The following is a 20,973-nucleotide window of genomic DNA, read 5'->3' as shown; positions in this document are numbered from 1 at the left end:
CCCAAAAATTAAATCTAAAACCCAACCGATTAAAAAAAAAAAAAAAAACCCAAAGCTTACAAGCCCGAAACCAAACCTAAAACCAGCCCAACCGACTAAACCCCAATCCCCAAGCCCACAACCCGTAAACCCATAACCCCTTCTCCCTCTCGACATCGCTCCCGACACAACCCTTCACTCCCGCCGTAGCCTTCATCTTCAACGTCGCTGTAACCTTCAACTTCTTCCCATATTTCTTCCTTTTCCAATCACGTCCCTCCATTTCGCCATGTCCGACTCCCCATTATCCTTCAAAAACTCACCTCCCCACTCCTCACAGCCGCCACAACCCCAAACCACGCCGCCCATGCATGCCGACCCTTTGCCGGCCCATTCTGCTGACGCTCCAATCGCCACATTCAAGAAGAAAAAGGCGAAAAGCATTAAACCTCACAAATCAACGGGCGGCGTCAAGAGAAAACGACCCGAACCGGCCACACAACAACCCCCAATCCCACCTCCAATGCCCGCCGCGCGTGCTGACCGACGTGGCATCCCGAAGTCGGCGGTTAAGCGCCCCGGTAAATCTAAAGGTAACCTTGCATTCCCCTCCTCTTTGCCTACTGCTACACACTGGATATTACCTACTGCCGACATGAAGAAAAATAAGGCAAGAATTGTAGCCCGACAAATGGTTCAAACTCGGTATTTGGATGTGTCTACACTTAAATCCTTGAAGATTTATGATGAAATGCAGACTCTGTTAGATGCTTTAGGTTGGGTGCGATTTGCACATAAACAGGAACTGGTCTACCCCATTTTAGTGCAGGAATTTATGGCCTCCCTGTCCACTAATGATCATAAAATTGCATTGGATAATGAATTGACAATCAAATTTAAATGCCTTGGTCAAGATAGGGTCCTGTCTATGGATAATTTTCACCAAATATTTGGCTTTCCACCTGATGGTCTGTTCAAAATACCTACTAGTAATGCGTGTGAATTTTGGAAGCGAATTGCACCTTCAGCAGGTACCTTCAAACCAGGACACAGTAAGGCCTCCAAGATTGAGAATCATGCCTTGAGATTGCTTCAGCGACTAATTGCAAATACAATTTTAGGCAGAGGATCTAGTGTTGGCACAATGTCACAGTATGATCTATTCTTTTTGTGGTGTGCAAAAACTGGCAAAAAAGCTTCCCCTGGTTATTATTTCTGCCGCCATGTGATCCGCCAGACCACTAGGGGTACTGGTAACATTGTCTTTGGAGGATTGGTCACACCCATTGCCCATTATTTTGGCTTTAATCCTCAAATGCACAAGTGTCCTGCTCTTCCAACGGGTTTGTTATTTTTGGATGGACCTCATTTGGCCAACCAAAAATTTTGTATCAAAAATGAGGCTACCAAGCTGTATGAGATTCCTGCACTAACAGACCCACCACCTGGTTCTCCCACTGCAATTAGTTCCTCCTCAGCATCTGAGCGACCATTTGCGCAGCCTTTTACACAACCTTCAAGCCGAGCTCCACCAGCTGCTCAACCTGCTTCATCAACAGCTTCTGGACCATCCATAGCAACTCTTTTGACATTCATGGAGAATCTCAGTGATGAAATCTATTCTTTTCGGCAAATGACGGATGTCTCTTTTCAGACACTACGAGATTTAGCTGACATATATTTGGATAGAAGTGCTGAAATGCAAGACGAGTTGAAAGTCATGCGAGCTAAGCTGGAGAAGATCGAAACAAACCAGGCACTGATTTTGAGCATCATCTCTCCACAGCAGCCACCACAAGCACCACCACCTCCACAAGATGGCAAGGGCAAAGGACTTCTCATACCTGACTGACTAGCTTTTATTCTCCATTTACATTTCATGTCTTTAATTTCGTTGCTTAACTAATTAGTATTTTGAACTTGTTTAGTTAATATTTTGCTTGTGTTGTTTTTATTTTACTTGAACCATTTACTTATTCAGTTTTTTTAGTTCCTCATAAAATACATTTTTCTTTTATGTTTTTAGTACATTGCTCACTTGCTTTTATGTGCTACTTCGAATTCACACTTGATGGTTACATTTTTTGAGCTTAACTTCCTATTTCAACTTTTTGAGTTTAATTGATTTAATGGATTCCATTGCACTGTTTCTTTTGCAATGAGTGCAGCAGCTGTCCAAATTTTATTTAATTAAATTGGCTGCACTTCAATGAGGTAACAATTCTCATCTCAGCTTGTGTCACTTTCGACACAAGTTGTGATATCGCTTATGCAACAGGGTAATAATTCTTTATGCACATATGAGCTACCCATTTTCTGCACATATAACCCAATTATCCCATTTCTTGCACTCTTTTAACATTGAGGACAATGTTCGTTCTGAGTATGGGGGAGAGGGTAAATTTTTTGCAAAAATTATTTTTTCCTTTTTCACTTGCATATAGTGACATACTGATTCATCACTTCATACTTGTACATATTCACATACATACACTTGCATATAGCCTCATATACTTAGTTATGCATACTTAGTTGCATATAGGTTGACTATACATTTATACACTCATGCATTTTATTCATTCATTTAAAATTTTTGAATTTTTAAACCAGTCTTTGAAATCCATAAGCCACTTATTCAAGCAGTCCAACTTGCCTTTAGATGGTTAGTGGAATGAAAGTTCCAGCTGGGTACAAAGTCTTAAGCATTATTCTTTCTCTTACTTAATAGCTGAAAATTAATACATTCATCTAGGTATGCAGATTCTGATTAGTTATTTTGAGTTTTGAGTGTCTGAATAAGCCTTTAAGGAAGAAAATAGTCCTTGTCGTCTCACCATTCCTAGAACAAGCATCTTAGATCTTTCAAAGCGAAATTTTTAACTTGCATTTGATAAGAATATGATTTAGGCATTCCTTTATATTTTAAACCTCACATTTAGCCTTAACCTACCTCAATTTCATTTTAACCCTTGCAAACCCCCTTGAACCTTAATCTCCTAATTTCTTTGGAACCCAAATCATTTACCTAGCCATTAAACCTAAACACTACCACCTATTTATGAGAATAATATTTTAGCAATTAAGTGCATAAAAAAAAAAACACGGAGGATTGAAACATCTTGAAAAGTGCTAGAGTAATTGTGAAAAGATGAAAAGGTCACCAAAATATCCCAAAGGTAATTTTGGGTGTGACATGAAATAGGGACGCATACAAAATCAAAATAAAATAAAATAAAATAAGTATAAAAAGTAGTCCCTTTGTATAATCATTGTGATAGCACTTAAGACTCATTGTAAATTTCTTTCCTCTTGATAAAAAATTATTATAAAATAAAATAAAATAAAATATTGGATGCACTTTGAGTTTCATGATTAATATTATTCTCATATTTTGTTTACCTTATTCCCTTTCTTTGTTAAACACAATTTTACCCTATTGGACCCCATTACAACCCTTAAAAAGACCTAATGATTCTTTGAAAAATGCTTGTTGCATTAGTAGAGTTAGATCTTTTATGCTTGCATATGGGTTTGGCAATATAATCTTCCATACATTACTCACCATCTATTTGAGACACATTGGCTATCTATTTCATTTAGGTTTGTTTTGGCACAATTGACTCTTGTAGTTAGTTGGTATTTGTTGCTTGGGTTGATTGGTTAATTCTTAGCTATTTTGTAATTGTTGAGAGTGATTGCTTCATTCTTTGTGCTTTTGCTGGTGGGAACTTGGAATGTTGGTGGCTAGAGGTAAGTTGGTGGTTTGGATTAGTGAATTTTGTGTTTTCAAAGACTGATTCTATTCCCTTCCAAATGAGTTTTAATGAAATTTTGCTTGAGGACAAGCAGGAGTCTGAGTATGGGGGAATTTGATGCATGCATTTTAGATCATCATTTAGATGTAATTTTTGCACATAATTTACCCTTATTCATAGCCATTATTATAGATATTAGTATATATTTAGTCAATTTTGCAATTTTCACTTTTCTTAGTTTAATTTTTGGAATATATTTGTTTTGTAGGTTAAATTTGGAGAAATTTGATGTATTTTGATCAGAGTAGCCATTTGGAGGAGATTAAAGTCGAATTGCAAAAATTTTGAAGTTGAGTAAAAAATGGCCGAGAGCGACACAACCTGCAGCACAACCGAATTAGCTTATGTCGCAGGTTGTGTCGATCGTCAGATATTCACGCCGAGAGCTACACAACCCGCGACACAACCAACGACACAACTGACTTGGCTTATGTCATTTTTACTGGAAATGGTTGACGTGGCATTTCCGTTACTCCAGCTTTTTACCTCACTTTCTCTGGAACCTTCCCCCTTTTACCCATTCTAGGCGGTCCCTCACCTATATAAAGTCTCATTTTATCATTTTCTTTCCATAGAGAGCAAGGGAGGCATTTTTGGCAAGATTAGAAAGAGAGAAGGAGGGAGCACGTTCTGCATTTTTTCCAGTAGCAGCAAGGATCACGTTTCTGCACTTTTCTGCAGCAGATCCTTCTGCAATTTTCTGGGTTTTTCTACCCTTGAGCTTACATTTCCATTATTTCTTCATTTATACATTTGGGTTTGTCTTTAAACAATGATTTGTGAGTAGTTGATTGAGATTCTAGAGATGGGTTTGTAAATATTGATTTGTATTGTGGTTTTGAACTGATTTAGCCATTTAAATGGGATTTGTTACATTTTGATTTATTGCTTGTGAGCTTGTTGCCTTGCTTGATGAATGGGCCCTCATTAAGTTAAGCTTTAATCCTTAATAGATGGACTGAAAAGTGAATATTAGGGATAGATAATCTTGCAATAAACTTTATTTTCTTGGTGTTAGAGATAAGCTAAGAGGATTAAGGGGAACTTTCCAAAAATCAATTAGAGCTTTAAATGGGTTTTTGTTAGGTTTGAAATACCGTGAAAACAGGGTTTGATTTAATGAAAACCAACTTTGAAATGCTTGAAAAAGGTTTCAAAAATTTAAGAATTGATTTCCCTCAAAATTGCAATTCTCATGTGTTTGGCTAAATTAGGGATAAACCACATGCAAACAATATTGAAAAATCCAATCTTTAGAATCACTTTATTTTTTATTGAATTTAGATTTAATTCCTCTCAAATTTCATAAATAGAAATTTCAAATTAATTTTTGGTAATCTAGTTTAATTAATTTTAGTTAATTGTTTGATTTAGTTTTAATTCCTCAAATATCAATTTTAATTCCAAATTTCATTTTACATCTTTTATTTCTGTCATTCTAATTAGCTTATACTTTTATTTCCAATTTAAGCACAATTCTCTGTGGGATCGATATCATTTTTTAAAACCATACTACTGTGACCCGTGCACTTGCGGATACACTGTATCAAAACTTGTACCTTTTCACTATCTCTACCAAGTCATCTACACCTTGATGTTACTCAGAATTGGTCCTTTGACCACTCTAGTTAGTACTTCTACTGGCATTCAGGTTATGCTGCATCTATAACCAACTGTCAAAATTTTCATTTCTATACTTCCTATATTTACTGGCATTCTATAATTTGCCTTTGCTAACTTATTGCCCTTAACATTATTCTGTTTAGAGCATACGCTTTTCTTGAGTAATAAGAAGTTTAAAAGGAACTCAGAGAATTGCAGCCATGCATTTATTGTGTGATCTCTGTTTCTATCCTTTAAACTACATACTATCCCCTACTATCTTAAGGAGGGGATTTGTAGAGATTCTATTTTCCCATATCTACTTACTTAGCCAAAACTTAAGATATTAGATACCCAAACCCATCATTCAATTCAAAGGCCTTATATCCATCATGATCTGATCACTTATGATTCCTACAATAGAACTTGTACCTTCTCCAGGATACCTAAGCTAATAACTTCTACCTCATTCTGCAGTTTCATTTGCAACACTATTTCGTAGGTAACTATCACTAGTAGTATCCTTTTATCCCTCCTGAAAGGATAAGACCATATCCTGCAACACAATTAATTGTAAATGAGATACTGCATTTGTTACCTTACCATAACCATGTCATTTAACTGCTCTTTTATCACACTGCAAACTCCTTAAAGTGTCATTTCATAGGCTATGAACACCATTCATAGCATCTGATCTCCTTTTGATGGGAGCAAAGTCGTACTCTGTGCCTTGTGATACACTTGTATTATATAGATATTTTTAAGCATATTTGTACAGCATTGCACAACATTTAGATAGATAATTTCATGCATAATCATCAAAATCATTAACTTTTGTAAATTTCATTACTCTGCACTAAATTTTTTGTTTTTTGCATATTTTCAAGTGTTTTGAGGGAGTTCCAAAGCATAGGAGTAAAGAAGGAAGCTTGGAAAAACTCAAGAAGAAGAGCATTATTGCTGATACACTTTACACGAGTTGTGTAAACATACCACAAACCCTTGTAACTTACTTCCAGGAGAAAAAAAAATGAAGTTGAAGAGGAGACATAGTACATGGGCCATGTAACCTACGGAGACCTGTGTAAGATTCCGCCTGGCAAAGCTTGAAGAATTTCTAGAAGAACAACAGAACACGGGTCATGTAATTGGACCCGTGTAACTAGTCAAGACCCGTGTAACCTTCTGCCCAAATATGAGATGCAACCTTCAAGTTCCAGCAAGTTACACGGCCCTGAGCCGTGTAGTGACACATGGGCCGTGTATCAGCCGACAACCAGTTTTCTGATTTGACTGTTTTTTACACTTAGAATAGACTTCTGATGCCTTTAGGACTCTAAAAACTTAACCCTAGGACATTGAATATAAATAAAAGCAGTAGAAAATAGAAAAAGTAGATCCCCATCTTCATACACACATCCTCATATACATACATCTTCATCATTCTCTCTAAGTCATCTTGAAGAACAGTGCATTAGCATCAAGGGGGAGTCCTCAGCTAAAGTTCCACAAGTTCAAAGCTGTAGAGAATTCTCTTCGGTTCTTTTATTCTATTTCTTTAGGCTACTTTTTATGTTCTTTTATTTTACTTTTGTTATGTTTGTTAAATTCACCATGAGTGAGTGGTTTCTTTATTCTAAAATTAGGAGAGTAACGCTTGTAATAATTATTATGGATAAATATTGAGTCTTATCTATTGGATTTGAATTTTGTTCTTTGATTTAATATTCTGTGTTCTTAATGCATACTATGTGTCGGTACTGGCTTAGACTGATATAAGATACTAATTGAAGAAATGAAAGGTGAAGATTAGTATTAGAAAATCGAAGTATTGAACTTAGGATATCTGACCTAGAGATAAGCTGAAATCCTTTGTGGAATTCCATAATTAATCATAGATCTTAAAGGGTTTTTATTAGGACTAATCACCAACGAAAGTAGGATTTAGCTCTAATTAAAATACACCTTAGGTGCCTTGAGAGAGGACCTAAGATACCTTAGGATTAATTTCCATCAAAGCAACGATCCTCAATCTAATAAATAGACAAGATTGAATCCATAATAAGGTTAAAGTGTGAAATCTTAATTCTGGAATTATTTCAACAGATTATTTCATTTTAAGTTCATTGTTCTTAGTTTTTTAGCACTCAAAATAAATTAGATTCACTCTCCCATTATATTCGGCAGCCTAGACATTCATAATTGCTATGTAGTTTAGTGCTTGCTAATTAAATTCCTCTTGGGATGATACTCTACTCACTACTTTATTACTTGTTAGCTATCCGTGCACTTGCGGGGCTGTAAAATCAGCAAACACCTTGTTGTCACACAAAGAAGATACTGTTTTCACTAAACTTTAGGCAAAACATCCATTGTAATGTCAAAATTATCCAAGAACCCATATTGGAGATCAGATGGTCTCACTCTGTAGGTGCTACCTTTACTTGCGACTATATTGAAACCTTTAATCTTATGGCAACTCCTGATGTAACTCTAGCTCATGCTAGCGTAACTGAGTCACTGACTCTAGTTATTGCCTAACTGGGACCTTCGATGTTCTGGCTCAAGGATTTTAAACCCCTAACTAGGAGTCCCAAACTCTTTTGCAAAAACAAAACTCTATTTTGGTATATCAATACCAAAACAAAAGCTAGCTGCAAATGTCCAGGTAAAACACATTAAGGATGCACGTAGTTCTACATAATAATCCCATGTCGGTACTATAATCTGTAGCTTACCACACAAACAATGAGAGCATTACATACGTCACTATAATATGCCCCAATAGATCAGGTTTTTATCTCTCTTTAACCTACTGATACCATAAACTTGCCCTAACTGGGCTGTCTACTGATAACTGCCAGTAGTGGTACCCTTACCTCCATCTAGGGTAGCTGTACTGTCATAATTCACATTTATGTGCTCGTGCCTTACACTAGATATGCATGCTTATTATCCTTATTCTGACAGAAACATGACATTTCTTAGAGTACTTATCCCTCTAGCAGACCTCAACATGTATGCAAGCTCAAGTTCACATCACTATGTACTCCATGATGACTGAGACACTAAATTGAAACTCTCTTACACTACCCAAAGAATAATGCAGAATCTAGAGACAAGGAGTTATATAAAAAGACGAAACAGAAACCTATATTCCACATGTGACAACTCCAGGTACACATTTTCTCATGAATTTAGAGCCTAAGTTGTGATACTAACTTTGTCACGACCCATTTTCTGGGCCAGACCGGCACTAGGACTTAGGTCAACATAAGGCCCCCGACGCCTGTAGTAAGCTTAACTATTTTTAGCCTAATCATAAAGCCTATAAATATAGTTTAATTTCAAGAAATCAAACAGACAGAGTCCGACCATAAAGTGGACTATCCAACGAGAAGCCTTAACTCACCTGACCTATAAAATAATAAAACAATAATATGGGGAGCTCAACTAATCCTCACAATCCTCAAAACAGATAAATAATCAAATGGAAGCTCAGCTCCCTCAATCAAAGTATCTCATGCATTCAAACATTTCCACATAAATAAGGTTATAACTTCAAAAGTGTAGTTAATACAACCCTAGCTAAGGATAATACACTATTGGTACATGCAGAGTTCTAGAATTTAACAAAAGATAATAAAAGTAAATTGAACTTTTCTGGTTTAACCTGCGAGAAAAAAAAGCAGGTTATTTTCAATAAGTCCACCTATCACCTGAGGAAAAATAATTGAACAGGAGTGAGCGTTCAACTCATAGAATAAGATATTGATTTTGAATACAATTTCTATAACTATCTAAACCTAATGGATTCCTATGTATGAAATGCAACATATACACATAATTTCAAACAATTCAAATAATATTCGCATAAAAGATAATTTGAAGCACTCACACACCTGTGTGTCACATCAACATATATACATATAGAAGCTGATACCATATACAGCTCTCTTAATTCTAATACTTGCAAGTGAGGTCAACTCAAGCCAAACTTTTTCTTAATAATCCAAGTGCAGAGGTTAGCGTGATTAACTCAAAGCCATACTCACCTTGACTTATCTACATATAAGGATTAGGTCCAAGCGAGTCAAGCTACAGTCACGAGTACCTGTCCTATGCATATCCATATCCATACCACACGCATGCCAATACACACACACAGAGCTCTAAATTACCTTAAGGCGACATTCACAGCAATTTCACTAATAAAATATGCAACATAAGGATATGCCTTGCATTTAACTATATATATATATATATATATATATATATATATATATATATATATATATATATATATATATATATATATATATATATATATATATATATATAAGTGAATGTATGAGCATGCCTTGAATATATATTAATAATATTAAAATTATAAATAAAATCAATATCTACTCATAGATTATCCAAATGTCACTGGGGTGGCTAACAAGATGAGTAAGGTTGACTCGAATTACCTAAACAATCATATTCAAGAAATTTATCAATATTAACTCAAAATAAAGAACTAACGAGCCTAAGATACCCTAGGTTTATGTCAAAAATCCAGTAGAATTTTCCCTGTACTTAGAACCTATCCAACTTGCAAAATAACTTAACTAATACTTCTCAATCCAAAAGGCCTCATGCCTACAACACAACAACTATACAATGCCCCTCCTAGGCCTGCTAAATCAGTCAATTCTCACATAAAATAATTATTTAAAAATTCAGAACGTTACATTTATAATCTATTATGATAGTAAACTGATAGACATACATATATAATTGAATTTATAAACTACAAAAAAAATTCATAATTACAAAATTAAAATTTTTAATTATCAATTTTTCATAATAAATTTTATTTGCTTAAATGTTTCAAATTTTAATTTTAGTTGGATTCTAAATATAAAATTGAGCTAAAGTTTAAGAAAAAAATTCGGTTTAATAGTGATCCATAATAGGGTTGTGTACGGTTTTCAGAGATTCCAAATCAAACTGAAATTATTTTGATAATTTAATTTAGTTATGATTTTTTACTAAGAACTGAATCAGAATTATATTGAAATCAAATAAAATCATACCAAATTATTATATTTTATTTATTTATATTTTCTTAATAATTTTAGTTATAAATACATTAAATTATCTTATAATTTTTAATTATAAATGTACTATTATTCTATATATATGTTAATTCATAATTATATTTATATCTTATAGTTAAATATTATATAATTAATAAAAAATTAAAGTATATTATATGATATATTTATACTATTACATTATATAATATATTTAATCCTAAATTATACATACACCTTATAATTAATGATTATATAATTTAGAAATAGCTAAAATATATATTATATGATATATTATATATTAATAATACAATTTAAAATTTAAATACTAATTCAAATATAATTTTTTAAGGAAATAATTACATAAAATTATTTTCAAGAACCGAAAATCGAATTAGAATCGGACTAATTGAATTGTCGAGAATCGTACCAAATTGACACCGAAATAATAAAAAACTAAATAAAAATCATACCAATTTTAATCCAGTTCCGATTCCTAAACAGATCCTGAATCGAACCAAAACCACACACGCCTCATTCATAATATCTCATAAAACAAATAGCAAATTGATCGAGGAGCCCAAAACACCTCAATAACATCTCTATTATTCCTGAATTTTTCATTAGTTTACACCATATTTTAATTTGAATTTAGTTAATTAATTAGATTATATGTGAATCTAAAATTAATTAAAGTTTATTAAAATCTTATGTGCAATTTAACTATCATGACTTTAAATTTATGACTCATTTGTTCAAAATCCAAGACTCATGATTCATGAGCATAAATAATAATCAACTAATGATGCCGGCACATATGGATGAAGGCATGTGCTTTAAATAAATTAATTAAGAGCTGGGAGTGACCTGAAAGTTAAGAACAATTAATTAATATCACTAGCTTAGTTAAAGCAAATGGGATATGTGAGGTAAATTTCTGATAGCTTTCCTTGAATTTTAGGAGTTGTAATAAAAATGTTTATAAATTTTAAAAAATATAATATAAAATTCTTTACATTTTAAATTTTTACACAATAAAATTTTTCTAATTTTCAATAGCCAATTTATAAGTAACACATTGATATGAACAATTCAGAATAGTAATAATGTGGATGTTACTATTGTTTTTTATAGGTAAAGTCTCTCTAATCAACTACTATATATTTAACATGACTGATATACTTTCATGATTAATCTATGAAGAAAATTATAACTAGTGTCACATAAAAGAAAGAAAATTATCTACGTTACTGTCACTCCATATTGTATAAACTTAATATTGTGAGTTAAAAGAATTTTATTGTACAAAATTTTAAAATTCAAAAAAATTTATATTATATTTTTAAATTCAGATATAACTCAATTACAATTCAAGCGCAGTCATTGAAATTTATCTAATATGTTGGTATTGTGAGATTGTTTACAAAACAAAGAATAGGTATATAAAGAGTAATACGTACAATGTAAAGCCTCCTCTAATCCAACAAACACCGCAGATAAATTTATCTTGACAATGTCAATTTACTAGCAAGTTTTTTAATATATTTAGATTAACTTTTACCTTTTTTTTTTAATTAATCAGACTTTATATTTTCAAGCATTATATATTTCAATTCAACTTCAATTAAGTTCTCATTTATTTTTATTACACAAATTCATTTTTCAATGAAACTGCCTTTAAAATTTCAAAGCTATAATTTATTTATTTTTTTTCAAATAAGCGATTGATTTATTAAAGCAGTTATCAATTTATTTTTTAAAGCAATGATTTATATTTCCTTAAAACTCTCAGTTTACATTTTAATATGCACAATAAACAATTTTTAAAATGCACTCAATTTATATTTTTTATTGTCAATCGATATCCAATTTCTTGAGAATAGTGAAATTGTATAGATAATCTTAACGAGATGCACCGAGAGAGATAAAATTATTAGAATTTTAAATAAGTTCTGTCATACCTTACCCCTCTGTAAGGCATAACATGATCCCATAGAATACTTAATGAACTACCGAACTTCACTTACCGATAACTCATTAAGCACCCTACAAGGGATTTTAAAACAAATTTCTTACTTTTGATAAGTGGTGAGCATTTTCTAATAAGTACTTAAAACATTTAGTTAAAATTAAAACTAGTCAATATTGTTGGCCCATTTTATTTTTACGCAAATTTTATAAAAATTTTGACAGAGTTCCCTCTGTATTTTGAGAAAACAGTTCTTCAAATACCTGTAAAAAGCACTTCTAAAAATTTTTCTCAACAACTGTTTCAATTTCATACTCAATCTCAATCAATTTCTCAACACATTTATCAACTTTCAAATTTCAAATCCACTATCCAATGATCATCAAAATACTAGCAATCCATTTCATTCAAATTAAATAAAATAGTTCCATTCATATTTCATTAGAAACAAAACAATTTAGATACATCATTACAAAATTTACATTAAGAGAATTTCAAACTACAATATATATTACAACTTTATACAATTTTTATACAAACTGCTCAAGACCCATTTTTACATGTCCATACATTTATGTGCAATATATACATCAAAAGAATTATTTACAGTTATGGTATAAATTATACCCGAAAACTTTAAGCTGATAGCTCCTCACACCTCAGCAGCTCAATCTGCTGCTCCTCTAGTCTCTGTATCTGCGACAGCAATAGAAGCTATCGCTGAGTACTAGGACTCAGTGGTGCACAACATACTAAAATAATCTTTATGCAGAATATAAATCATATTTATTCAATAATTTGACTAAACATGAGCATTAAACACAAAACATGAATTATGAAATTTTAATGCAAACCAAGTTCATTTCGAAGTATCAAAACACATTTCATAAAACCCACAGTTAGATCATGTCATTCGAAACAAATAGAATCTCAATAGCTAGAGGCTAAAGAGAAATCACATCACAAGGCTAGCTAGCTCAAATATATGGATATCCATTCACATCCTCTTCTACTGGCACACCTCAACACTTCTCCAGAGAAGGAATCAAAATTCGAAACTAATTACCCCCACTAGTCGTGCTAGTGAGGTGTTCAAATATATGGTCATGACATTGTGGTTTCAAAACTTATCTTAACAATTTGCTAAACATTGTCATTTCAATATACATAATAACTTTTAACAATTTAAATCAAAAACATCATAAGAATGCCATAATCCAATATTTCACATTATTCAAAACAGTATGCAAAAGATGATTACAAAAAGTATACGTTGTGCACAAACCTCAAACGAGTCGCCTGTTGGCCTTGACTCAACTCCTCGGGTTATGTCCCGGTATTCTTTTCCACTGAAACACACAATTTCATAGTGTTTCAGTACCATAACTTAGCATAAATCGAATAAAAAATTTAACTTCACTTTTACCTAGCTCTAACGTGCTAAATTCGACGTTCTTGAAATTTTGTGTTTCGGATTACTATTCACTATACTATTTAAGTCAAATTTTTGACTTTCTAAGGCTTAATAGGTATGGGAATTCCAACTTCACCCACATACCACATTTTGGTCACTAAACTTGTTGGTTTTGGTCATTTTCTCAAAACTTAGGCCTTTTAGGCAAAATTGCCAAATTTTCAATTTTGGTGTCCCTAATTTTACTGTTTCATTGGTCAGTTTACTGTTGGAATTTGGCAAAAATTTCTTCATAGAAAATGTTCCTTATTGTCTTAAGTTTATTCTCCTCTTTGAATCACCCCAATTAGAGTTTTGTAGCTCAAGTTATAAGCAAATTATGTTTACTGTTCATGCTGCAGAATTTTATTCTGGCAGATTATTGATTCTAACTTCGTTCAGCAATTTGATCAAGTTAGGTCCATAATTTGATCTAATTTTATTCATATGAAATGTTCTACTATGTCTTAGATTTCCATCGGTTCAAGAATCGTCTAAATCGGAGTTTTCTAGAGAGAATTATAGCCATTGAAACTTTACTGTTCATATGGCAATCTGCAGTTCTACAGATTCAGGTCACCAACTTTGCTCAGTATTTGGATTGGGTTAATGGCATAATTTGGGTTGGTGTTCTTCATAAAAGTTTTAGATCTATATCTTATCTAATTGCTGGTAAAATTTCAGGTCATTTTGACCTGCCTAGCTCGAGTTATGACCAAATGAACAAACACTGTTCATTTGGTCAGTTTGTGCAGAGGCAGCCTGCGATTTTCCGACTTCGGCCACTTTGTTCACTAGGTTTTAGTCACTTTTTGGGCAGGCTTCCTAAATGAAAATTGTGTCATTTAGTGCCTATTTTCATCTCCAATTGGTCTCATATCCATTGGACTTGTAAAATTTTATTTTTGGTTCCTCAAAGGAAATTTGGTCATGCTGCTCCATCCGAATTTGGCTTTGATTCAAACACTTCTAACACACTTAATTAGGTCATAAATGACTATTTTTCACTTCACATTAGGTCAAAGACATCATTTACCACTTCCTCATATTTTTGTCTCTAAACCCTAAGTCCAAAACCCTAGTTCACAATTTCTTTACATTTAACCAAATCTAAACATTTCAATCTCACTACCACATTCACATAAGCTTGCCTAACATATTAAATTCAATCAAAACACATGCTTTTCATCACAGACCCTAGCTGCTAGTATTTCCATCTAGTCCTCCAACAATTAATTTCTTTTCATTTTAAGCATATTTCCATGTTCTTCATGCTATAAATACTTAAATTAAACTATAATTTCCAAGTTTAGCTACTAACCTTGAATACAGAATTTTTAATCTCCCTTTTCTTAATTTTCTCCTTCTTTCTTTCCCTCGAATCTTCTTTTCTAGTTGCCCAAGCAAACTTTAACCATGGCAAGACAATTTTTATGGTGGGATTTTGTAGTCTTCAAGCTCAAAGATGAGCTTCAAAGATGGTTTTTGGTGAGGAAGGGAGGAAAGAGAGGGGTCACGTTTTTTGGAAGAAGATGACTTTATTTTTTTTTCTTTTCTTTTCTTTTCTTTTCTTTTATGTCTTAGGAAGACCAAAAATTCCAATAAATTAAATATATTAATTATTATTTTTATAGCATCATGCATGATGTCATACATGATGTCATCACCTTTTTAACTTTTTCATTTTCTTTTTTTTTTCTATTTATTTTTCTATTAGTTCTTTAATTTAATTCTCGATTCCAAAATTTTCTTTTCTCCAATTTTATTTGATAGTTAGGTCAGGAGTCAGCTCTCAGTGTTAATTGACCAAATTGCCCCTCGCCGGTTCATCACAGTTTGTAAATACTTCAATATTTCTTCCGGCTTCCTAACCTAATTATTTGAATGGCTTAACAGTTCTTTTTCGTGATTTTCTCTTTTCCACTATGTTCGTAATGGTCCTAAGGACCGTAGCGTCATATTTTACGGTTCGAAATTTGGGTTTAAAACGACTTCGCAGTCATTCCCGATAAGGTCACCCATCGCTGTGACTCTCGGCTCGTTTAACTTCTTATGTTCTGTTTTTCTTATTTATACTTAACTAATTGAACATTACTAATTATTTGTGTTTATGGCTTCTCTAATTGACTTAAGTGTGGTTCTAATCCCCTTAATTGTCCAGACCGACACCGGTCACCGAAACAGTGAAATCTACCAGGCTATGCAAACGGGGTGTTACAAGTTCATACATTGAATTAATTTACATATTTAATTACGTACATTGGTAAGAGAATATACAAACTTTGCGTGAAATTTAAAATTATAAATATTTTTTAAAATTTTTTATAGAATATTGTTATAGTTAAATACCACGAATACACTTAAAATTCTATACGAGATAAATTATGTAGTAAAGTATTATTCATGAAAAAATATTTAGAATCCATTTAATAAGTAATCATTTAAAATAAAAACTAAATTTGTATTTGGTATATATTTGAAGAGAAAAATGATAAAATATTATAGAATGTCGATTTCAAATATTCATTCATTACAAATATTTATCTATCTAAATAGTGTCTTATATTATTTCATAATTATATAAATATTTAAAATTATATTAAAAATAAAATTAACATATATATATATAAAACTTTAGGTAAATTAAATATATTTAAATATTTATAAATTATATAAATCATAAATTAATTATAAATTATATAAAATTATGAATTTTTTAGTGTCCATAATTAGAGTGAGTTTAGCAGCACAAAGGCCCAATTATGCAAATGGCCGAGATTGAACACTTTCTTTGGCCATTGATAAAGTAGGATTTTTTTTATATAATATTTTTTTATGATTTTTATAATTTTTTTATTATTGGAAATGAAGCGAAGAAGTAAAAGTTTTAAAGAGAAAATTTACTAAAATCATTAATTTAGTGAATTAAAAAAATTTGAAGGTTTACTTTAAAAAATATGAACTCTCCCCAATATATAATTATTAATTTAAGAATTCATTTGTTTTATAAAAAATTATTTTTCTAGAAAATATTTTTCATATTTCGAACGTTTAGGACATATAGAAAAATTAATTAATAAAAAATATTTTTCTAATCAAAAGAAAAACTATTTTAATTTTATGAAAAATGGCTTCATTTTTTTTTAAAGAGAAAGTTATTTTTAATTTTCTAAATTTTGATAATTTTATTAAAATATGAAAATATTTGTACATATATGAAATAAATACATACTATTATTTTAATAACGCAACTAAATAATGGAAAATATTTTCATATTTTCTATAAAAAATATTTTCTATATGTAAATTATTTTTCTAGAATAAATGAAGCCTAAATTTTAAAAAATTTACATTAAATCAAACTTATTTTATTGTTTTTAATTCAATTTTGATTATTCACTAAAAATTATATTGGATCCACAATTAGCCAAAATAAAACTAATATATATATATATATCAAATTATATTTCTTAATAATTTTAGTTATAAATATATAAAATTGTAATATAATGAATTTAAACTGCAACAGAATTCTTTATATTTTGTTAAAATTTTAAATATACTATTAATAAGAATTATCAGCAAACACTTTGTGATGTGCGTAAATCCTATAATCTAAAATTTTTAATAACACTTTTATACGATTTCACAACACTATAATACATGATGATGTATATATTATTTATTCTTGATCAATTATTTTAATCTTTAAGTATGTTACCTTTATATTATTTATTAATTTAATATCATGTGCAAAATAATGTTAATAAATTGTTGTTAAAATTTTAATTTGTTGTAGTGTCGCCTTATCATTCTTAATTAGTTATGTATATTTAAAAAAAAATTAGTTATATATATATATAGTTGAAGAATGTATATAATTAATAAATAGTCAAAAGGTATATCATATATTGTGTCACGACCCAAATTCTGGGTCGGACTGACACTAGGACTTGAGTCAGTATAAGGCCCCTAAAATCTGTAGTAAGCCTAACTATCCCTAGCCCAACCATAAGGCACGTAATTGTAGTCCAAATTCAAGAAATCAAACGAACGAAGTCCGACCATAAATTGGACTACCCAACAGGGAGTATTAACTCACTCAATTAATAAACACAAAATAACTCAATTTGGGGAGCTCAACTCGCCCACACAATTCTCAAAATAATAAAAAATCAATGGGAGCTCAGCTCCCTTGTCCAAGATAAATACTCATCTCAAACATTCCAACATACCCGTATAACATGTTTGCAACTTTAAAGAAATAAATTATTACAATCCTAATCAAGATTATAACACTACTAGCATATGCAGAGTTCTAGATTGTAAATCAAAGAAATGAAATATAACTAAGCTACTATTGATAAACCTTCGAAAAAAAAAAGCAGGTTATTCACAAAAAGAGTTTACCTGTCACCTAAGGAAAAAATAGTTGAACAAGGGTGAGCATTCGACTCATAAAGTAAGATATTGATTTCAAATACAATTTCTATAACTATCTAAGCCAAAATGCACTCTTATGCATGAAATGTAACATACACACATATTTCCAAACAGTTCAGACAATATTTGCACAAAAGATAATATGGAGCACTCACACACCCGTGTGTCACATCAATGTGTATATACATATGGGAAATTTCTATAACTATCTAAGCCTAAATGCATTCTTATGTATGAAATGTAACATACACACATATTTCTAAACAATTCAGACAATATTTGCATAAAAGATAATAGGGAGAACTCACACATTTGTGTGTCACATCAATGTGTATATACATATAGGAGCTGATCCCCTATATAGTTCTCTTAATTCTAACACCTGCCAGCAAGATCAACTCGAGCTAGCCTTTTTGTTAATAATCCAAATGCAAAGGTCAGCGAGATCAACTCAAAACTGTACTCACCTCGAATTATTCACAAAAAAAGGATTAAGTCCCAGTGAGTCAAGCTCCAACTGTGACTGCCCATCCTACCTATATCCATAACCACACAATACATATACCGACACACGCACATAGCTCTAAATTACCTTAAGGTGACATCCACAATAATCTCATTAAATAAAAATATGTAACACAAGAGCGTGCCTAGCATTTAACTACACACACACACACACACACACACACACACACACACACACACACACACACACACACACACACACATATATATATATATATATATATATATATATATATATATATATATATATATATATATATTTATATTTATATTTATAAGTGAATGCATAAGCATACCTTAAATATATGATAATAATATTGAAATTATAAATAGAATCAATATCTACTCACAGATTATTCAAATGTCATTGGGGCAGCTGAGAAGATAAAGAAGGTTGACTTGAACCACCTAAACAATCATATTCAAGAAATTTATCAATGTTAACTCAAAACAAAGAACTAAAGAGTCTAAGCTACCTTAGGTTTATGCAAAAAATTCAGCAAAGTTTATTTTGTACCTATGACCTACCCAAAATGCCTAAAGCCCACAAAACAACAACTACATAATGCCCCTCCTGGGCCTGCCATACCAGTTAATTCTCACATAAAATAATTATTGAAAAATTTAGGATGTTAAATTCTTCCTTTCTTATAGAAAATTCATCCTTGAATTTTTATACAAGATAGAAAAAATACATTGAGTTACATACTAAACAAGTATGGGTACTTATTGCACATATCTCACTCTGACTCCTAAGTGCATTCCTGTTTAGATTGACTTCTCCAAAGGACTTTAACCTTAGAGATTTGTTTTGATCGAAGCTGCCTTATTTGATAATCCACTATAGCCACTGGTTGTTCCTCAAAAGTCAAGTTCTCATTTAACTTCACTGTGTCTGGTTATAGCACATGAGAAGGATCGAGAACATATTTTCTAAGCATGGAAATGTGAATCACTGGGTGGACATGAGAAAGGTTTGATGGCAACTCCAACCGATAAGCAACTGCTCCCACTCTGTCTGTGATCTTAAAAGGTCTTATGTAATGGGGTGCCAACTTGTCTTTCTTTCCAAATCTTATAACCCCTTTCATAGAAGAGACCTTTAAAAACACATACTTACCCATTGCAAATTCTACATCTTTCCTCCTTGGATCTGCATAACTCTTCTACTTGCTAAAAACTGTCTTTAAACGTTTCCTAATAAAAGGAACCATCTCTGAAGTATACTGCACTAGATTTAAATCATGTACTCTCGCCTCTCTAACTTTTGTCCAACACAGAGGGGACCTATACTTCCTGCTATATAATGCCTCATAGGGTGCCATTCCAATACTAGAATGATAGCTGTTATTATAAGCAAACTCCACTAATGGTAGCTAGTCATCCCATTGACCTCTAAAATCTATGACACACATGCGAAGCATATCCTCTAATGTTTGAATTATCCTTTCAAACTGTCTATCTGTCTATGGGTGAAAAGCCGTAGTAAAATTCAGTTATGTGCCAAGTGCTTCCTGAAGTTTCCTCTAGAACCAAGAAGTGAACTGGGTCCTCTGTCAGATATTATGGAAGCAGAAATCTCATACAATTTGACTATCTCACGGATGTACAACCTTGCATACTGAGCAACAGAATAGGTGATCCATATAGGCAAAAAGAGAGTTGACTTAGTTAGATAATCCATAATCACCCATATAGAGTCATATGCACGTGTGGTACAAGGCAGTCACAGAGTCCATGGTGATCATTTTACACTTCCACTCAGGGATGAGAATCTTCTGTAACTTTCCTGATGGTCTCTGATGCTCAAACTTTACCTTTTGACAAGTTAAGCACTTGGACATAAAATCTGCTTTGTCTCTCTTTATGCCATTTCACTAGTACCTATCTTTCACATTGTGGTACACTTTTTAGATCCTGGGTGAACACTATAAGGCGTGTAGTGTTCCTTCTACATAATTTCATTTCTTAGGTTGTCCACATCTGGCACACACACCTTGGAGCCTTGCATAAGGGTGCCATCTACATCAAACCTAAATTCACAATCCTTTCCTTGCTGTACTTTTTCCACAATCCGCATTAATTATGGGTCCTTGTGTTGAGAAA

Source organism: Hevea brasiliensis, chromosome 17 (genome assembly GCF_030052815.1).
Source record: "Hevea brasiliensis isolate MT/VB/25A 57/8 chromosome 17, ASM3005281v1, whole genome shotgun sequence".
Lineage (NCBI taxonomy): Eukaryota > Viridiplantae > Streptophyta > Magnoliopsida > Malpighiales > Euphorbiaceae > Hevea > Hevea brasiliensis.
The sequence above is the reverse complement of the archived record's forward strand: the minus strand, read 5'-3'. Positions refer to the sequence as shown.